A 7,061-nucleotide genomic window follows, 5' to 3' on the forward strand; every position below is an offset into this window, starting at 1 on the left:
TCTTTTAATCTCTTTCCATTCTCTTTCAAGGTGAAATCATCCAGGCCCATGGATCGAAAGTCTTGACTTCCCAAATTATATATTTAACCTTCTCCTTGGAACACTAAACTTACCTACCCTAGTGTCTGCTTGACAGCGCCACTTGTAGTTATCACAAGCTTTCAAACTAAAGATATTTCATTCCAAATTCTTCACTTCTTCCCCTTCAATTTGATTTGTGCATCTTCCAGTCTTTCCCATACTCCTCTCAATCAAATCAGAAGCCAAGTGGATCAGTCAGAGTCCAGTTGGGAGAGAGAAACCACAACACTGATTTGAACAGAGACTTGTTCAAATACAAAGATATATTTGTATTTGATATATAGGTACAGAGTTGTTAACCAATTTTGTCAATTATAATCAATTATTAATTGATAATTAATATCAATATTATGTCAATTATGACAAAGACCAAAGAACACCAAGTTATTATAGAACTGGCCATTGAAGGAACAGTCACCAGCTGGAGAACCAAGAGAAAATGTCAGAGTTCATTAAAGTTAGAGGTGAACAGACATAGAGAGCAAATGTATGGACACCAAGGGGAGAGGGGGGTGGGATGGATTGGGAGCTTGGGATTGACATATATACACTACTATGTATGAAGATGGCTGGTGAGGGCCTACTGTATAGCACAGGGGGAAAAAAGGTACAATCTGTTTGCAGGACATATATTAAGTTAATGTTAAAAATTCATTCCAATATACATTTGATGCAGACAAATACCGTTTGATTCCACTTCTACGAGGTACCTAGAATAGTCAAATTCATAGTCATAAAGTACATTGGTAGATGCCAGGGGCCGGGGGGGGAGGGGGGAGGGGGAGTTAGTGTTTAATGGGGACAGAGTTTCAGTTTAGGAAGGTGAAAAAGCGGGAGATGGATGATGGTGAGAGTTGCACAACAATGTGAATGTACTTAGTGCCACTGAACTGTACAGTTAAATAGGGTTAAAATAGTATGTTTTATGTTATGTGACTCCTACCACAATAAAAAACATTAAAAAAAAATTAGAGGTGAAGGTCAGACACCCAAGGAAGCAGCACCAGTTGGCACTGGTGTCTCTGAAAGGAGGGCCATGAGGCTGGTTCTGTGAGTGTCAGAAAACCGCTACCTGGGTTAGCCTCTGCCATGGGCAGGAGGAGCTTCTGCTGGGGTCAAGAAGTCGGAGGCTGGAGTGATTTTTATAGGAGCAGAAAGCCTACAGGAAGGACCTGGGCCCTTCTCTGTCCTCCTGCTTTTCAGTCTCTCTGTCACACTTGCTATTGGCAGAGATTGACAGGGAGCAGCTGGCAAAGCAGAAAGGTGGCTTGTTGCGTTCCAGCCCCAGAACCACACGGCGGAGTGTGGAAGGGCAGCCTTCAAGCTGAGAGACAGTAACCTAATAATCACCCTATCCGTTATTAGCCACTTGATAATTCAGTTATCCTTGGTTCTTTCTTCCTGTTTAACCATAGCAGCAAATCCACCAGGAAGTCCTGATACTACTATCTCCAAAAGAGTCCTTAATTTTGTTGACTTTTTTCCTTCCTCCCTGACATAAACTTGATCTAAAGCTCCATAACCTCTAACCTGGACTCTGGCAATATCTGTCTAACTGGATTTCTAAATTTCACTCTTGCTTTCCTCCAAATTACATATTCATTCAATAAAGGTTTATTGGGCACCTATTATGCACCAGGAACCGACCCAGTCACTTCGATTACAACAGTGAACAAAACAGATGAAGCCCTGTCCTTGTAGAGCTTTCATTTTAGTCACTCATGTCGACCCAGAGCAGCAAGGTGGCTCTATTAAAATTGACTTTACATTGTGTAGCTTCAGAGGCTTTTCTATTTCAAATACTATAGAACAAAAGCCAGACTCTGAAGTATAAAGTCTGGTATGATCTGATGACTTCCCACCTCTTCAGACTCCGTGCTGTCCCTCTTCTTCTGTATGCTCTGAACACAGTGGCCAAATTTCAGTTTCCTGGACATGCCAAAATTTTAAGTAATTATCTTCCTTGTTAGACATATGTCTCCCCCACTAGACTGAAAGTTTCATGAGAGCAGGATCAGTGTCTATAGTCTAGCAAATAGTGCAGTGCCAGCTACTCTATATCTGTAGAATGAATTAATCAATTAAAAGCTCCAAGAAGTCAGTTTAATGTTGTATAACCCAGCAATATCCAAACTTATTTGGCCGCAGAATCATTCTTAATGTATTATCTCTCAACCCTCCTGAAGAACTCATGTTTTGTTAATACACATTGGGGAACACAAGCTTTCAGCTGGATCCTCTCTGGCCCTTGCTTAACTCCAATAAAAACAGCTTTCAACCACAGAGTACTTAGAATCAGGTTTTACTCTCTCAAAATGCAAAGAGAAAAGGATTTATGGGTCCTTTTTATGAGACCCCAGGAGGGATCCTAGGTTGGAGACAAAGCTATGGTCATTGAGTTCTAAAAAGATTGGATTCCAATGCCAACTCTCATCTGTAAAGTGAAGATTACAATTCTGACATTTCAGGATAGTTGGAAAAGTATAATGAAATAAAACACACAAAGCACCTGGTATAATATGTGGCACAGAGTAGGTTCTCAATAAATATTAATTCCCACACTTTCACCTATTCCCTTTTGTCCATCTATTGAAACATAAATAGCTAACAGTCTGCAGGGAATAATGGAGAAATAGACAGCAAAACCTTGGTACAGATTTTATTAACTCCTAGTGGACAGGATTATCAACTAATGCATTTTTATAATTGTTCATCTGTATAATTTGCTCAGCTCTCCAGTAAATGTAAGACATGGTCCTGCCCTTGAGAATTTAAAAATAATTGGGGAAAAACAACTAACTGAAAAGAAATAACTAGAGAGATAAAGATGCCAATAAGAAATAAGAGTTATAGGGCTTCCCTGGTGGCGCAGTGGTTGAGAGTCTGCCTGCTAATGCAGGGGACACGGGTTCGAGCCCTGGTCTGGGAGGATCCCCCATGCCACGGAGCAACTAGGCCCGTGAGCACAACTACTGAGCCTGCGCGTCTGTCTGGAGCCTGTGCTCCATAACGAGAGAGGTCGCGATAGTGAGAGGCATGTGCACCGCGATGAAGAGTGGCCCCCGCTTGCTGCAACTAGAGATAGCCCTCACATAGAAACGAAGACCCAACACAGCAAAAATAAATTAATAAACTCCTACCCCCAACATCTTCTTTAAAAAAAAAAGAAAGTGGGGCTTCCCTGGTGGCGCAGTGGTTGAGAGTCCGCCTGCCGATGCAGGGGACATGGGTTCGTGCCCCGGTGCGGGAGGATCCCACATGCCACGGAGCGGCTGGGCCCGTGAGCCATGGCCGCTGAGCCTGCGCGTGCTCCTCAATGGGAGAGGCCACAACAGTGAGAGGCCCGTGTACCACAAAAAAAAAAAAAAAAAAGAAAGAAAGAAGAGTTATAAGAAAGGAGGCATAAGGTTTGACATATCTGAGGTTCTCTCATAAAGGCATGGATTTGCAATTCCTCTTAGGGAGCCTCCTATACTGAGCAGTTTTGCAAACACTTTTGGATGGAGTTGGGGAAATCCACCCCAAATAAAAGGAAATTCTCATTTAACAATGTGTCCTTCCAAGATCACCACACATATTAAGGAGTCTGTCCTCAAAAATTCCCAACTAAAGAAAGATCCAAACTACTTTCTAAAACCTGACTTCTCAGCAGAGTACTTCATTACAGACCCTGGTGAAATCATTGGGTAATGATTACCCAATCATTAGTTAAGTCCATGTCACCTGTAACCTGCCTTCGCTAATCAAGGTCGTTTTAATTGTTGCTACAAAAGCCTTGCTTGTCCTCCAAGGGGCACGTGGCCTAAACCTTAAGACGTTCACCTGAGTTGTTTTCCAAGAACTTGGACTCAGCTGTGTCTAGTTCTAGGTGAGCCTGTTACGCCAAGATAGGCCCACTGACCCTCCAACTGGGCATGTGCCAGTGTCCGCTTGGTGACCTTTTGACGTCAGAGGACGGAAAAGTCCACCCTCAGATCGTGCTAAGCCCCTCCGATTGCCTGTGCGGAGCCCTGTAGCCTAGTTACGCCTGCGTAGAAGGAAGATTCCTCCACCTTTTTCCAACCACCTCTCCCCATGCCCCTCACGCCTCTGCCAGCCCTGCTGCTTTGTTCCTCATCCCATAAATACCCCACCCCAGGCTGCTACCCTCCTCTAGCCTTTTGCCTTCACGGGCGGGCGGTGGGTTTGAGATGTGTTCTTCTGTCTTCTCTCTTGGCTGTCTTTCTACTGAACCTCCTTTTTGCTGTAAACCTCAGGGTCTGGGCTTCTTGGGTTTGCTGAGTGCCGGGCAAAACGAAGCCGGTTCAGTAACACTGGAAAGTTCAAATGGCAGGCTAGTTTTTCTTCTTCACCAAAATTGAAAATCGCTTGAACTCTGAAAAGTCTCTGTTCTCTACTAAGGTGGATAGAAACTGAAGAGAACAAAATGACAGCAGGACTAACCAGTGGGGAGGGAGGTCTGGAAGGGATTCCACAGAACACTATTTCTGCAAAAGGCTGTCACCTTGGGTCTCCTTAGAAAAAGACATGAAGTGAAGGAAGGCACTGTGGTCCCTGCCCCACAAGCCTAATTTGTGAAAATAAATGAAATTAGAGTTTGGGGAAGAGGCTGAAGAGTTTGTTGCATACCGAGTGTGAGGTATCAGTGAAGCACCCAGGAAGACATTAAGGATGAAGTTAGATTACCAGAAGTGCTGTTCGTCTACAGTTAGGATAAAATTAAATCCGGTTTTTGAAGTGGGTTCTGCTGAACCTTCTAATTTATCGAGGGGACACGGGGGAAAGAGAATGGGCAAATCAGATGGCCTGCACCCCTCAGCCCAAGCAGCTCCAGTCTGTCTTCTTACTGTCTTAATTCTGTGTCCGAAAAATGTGTTCACTGCTTTCAAAAGACAAAGTTACAATACTAGGTGACTTGAGGATTCTCCAGATTCTAAGTGTGGAGCTACAGAACCGGGAGAGTTTCCAGTGCAAAACAGACCCTGCCTCTAAAGTTTCCCTTAAGGTGGTTACCTTCTGGGATTACGGCTTTTCTTCTGTGAAGTGTTTTTCCACATTGCATTTCCTCAGTTTCCTATGACCTACTGACTTGATTACAGCTTTCAGTATTAGAAAGGCAGAAAAATTTCAATTAAAAAACAGTCCAATGAAGAGACTCTTACATGGGATTTCTCAAATATAAATGTCTTAGTTTAATGAATTGGCTAATGATTCATCTTTAACATTAAATTTTTGGTAGGAATGTGCGTTGGGCACACAAACGCTTGAGAATCCCCAAAACAGTATACTGGTGAGAGACAGATAAAACAGCCCTCAGATATTTACTAAGAAAATCCAAAGGAAGGATATACAGGAAGATGGAAAAAAAAGAAATGAGGGTTAAAAAATGAAATAAGAGGGAGGGGAAAAAAAGGGCAAGCAAAAATAAAAACAGCTTATAGAAAATCAAGATAGATGTCTTTATTTTTATTTATTTATTTTTTTTTGCGGTACGCGGGCCTCTCACTGTTGTGGCCTCTCCTGTCGCGGAGCACAGGCTCCGGACGTGCAGGCTCAGCGGCCATGGATCACGGGCCCAGCCGCTCCGCGGCATGTGGGATCTTCCCGGACCGGGGCACAAACCCATGTCCCCTGCATCGGCAGGCGGACTCTCAACCACTGCGCCACCAGGGAAGCCCTAGATGTCTTTTTTTAAAAAGTAAAACCTAAGTGGTTTTACCTTCCTCCATCATTCTTTCTTCAGCTATTCTCCTGTTGCTCAGTCTTCTGAACAGCTGGTTAAAAGGGCAGGAATCGTGATTGTGAAAATGACTAAAAAGGAAAGGAAAAGAGAATGGAAAATAAGATTGTAGGAACCCAGACCAAGCAAATCTACTTTACTTGCCGCAAACATGATTTAGAGCAACCTTGCCAAACTCTGATCCTGAGATACAGAGAAAAGAGGGAATTCAAAGCAGAGAACTTGTATAAAATGATTTTCATCGACAGTCTATTTCACTTAGAATGAAATTTCTCTTAGGGCCTGATCAGTCCTAATTTCCATGAGGATTTAGCTTTCGCTAGATTACTTGCTCCTGGAGGAAAACAATCACTAAAAATAGCCTTTTCATTATTCTTAGCACCAGGGCTAGTTAGGCAGTGCAGCTGAGTTAAATAAAAGTACTTAACTAATGCTGACCAGACATATAAAAGTAAAGAAAATAATGACTTTCATTAGTGAAATAGGTACAACTGAAATCTCTATTTTAATTACTCAAATGGTTTCCACAATGATGTTTAACTGTTTTTTCTCTTAGTAAAAACAATGTCCTGTTAGGGAAAAAATGTTAGCTAACATGATTTCTATGGAGTTTTTTAAGCCCCATTTAATTGGAAAAGCTGAATGAATCCAAGAAATATCATAAAACAAAATGCCCATCAAGCACAGGATTTTAGGCAGCACTGAGCAAGACCAACACCATCTATGTCTTGTGGAGCTTCCAGTCTATAGAGAAAGATGGTTATCAGGCAAATAATTACCTAATTATTTGATTAAAATTGTGTTGAATGCTACAGTGGAAGAAGGTGATGTAGCTGAACCCGTTAGCAAGGGAGAAGTAGCACCAAAAGGGTCTGAGAGGATGACAGAGGCCAATAAGATTATGAGAAGCTGTCCCGAGCTGTGTCTTGTTTTAAGCTGAGCCCCAAATTACTCAGAAGTTTCCGTGGTAAGCCCTGGATTGTACATTAAAATTGTCTTCAACTTGTGACACAGCTGATTCTGGGGTAAAAGGACTTATCCATTCTAAAATTTCTCCCATTGTTTACCTTTTCCCGACCTTTCAAATATAAAATGCTATGTAGATTTCCAGACCAGATGTGTATTTTTGAATGATAGCTGAGTTTAGGTTTTTAAAAAATTCTGTTACTGAAGGAATAAAGTAAACCTTAGAGAATGCAGGACAGTAATCATTATGAAATTATGGTCTGTGAATGTAATA

The sequence above is a fragment of the Mesoplodon bidens genome (assembly GCF_964165515.1).
Source record: "Mesoplodon bidens genome assembly, chromosome: 10".
NCBI classification, from domain to species: Eukaryota; Metazoa; Chordata; class Mammalia; order Artiodactyla; family Ziphiidae; genus Mesoplodon; species Mesoplodon bidens.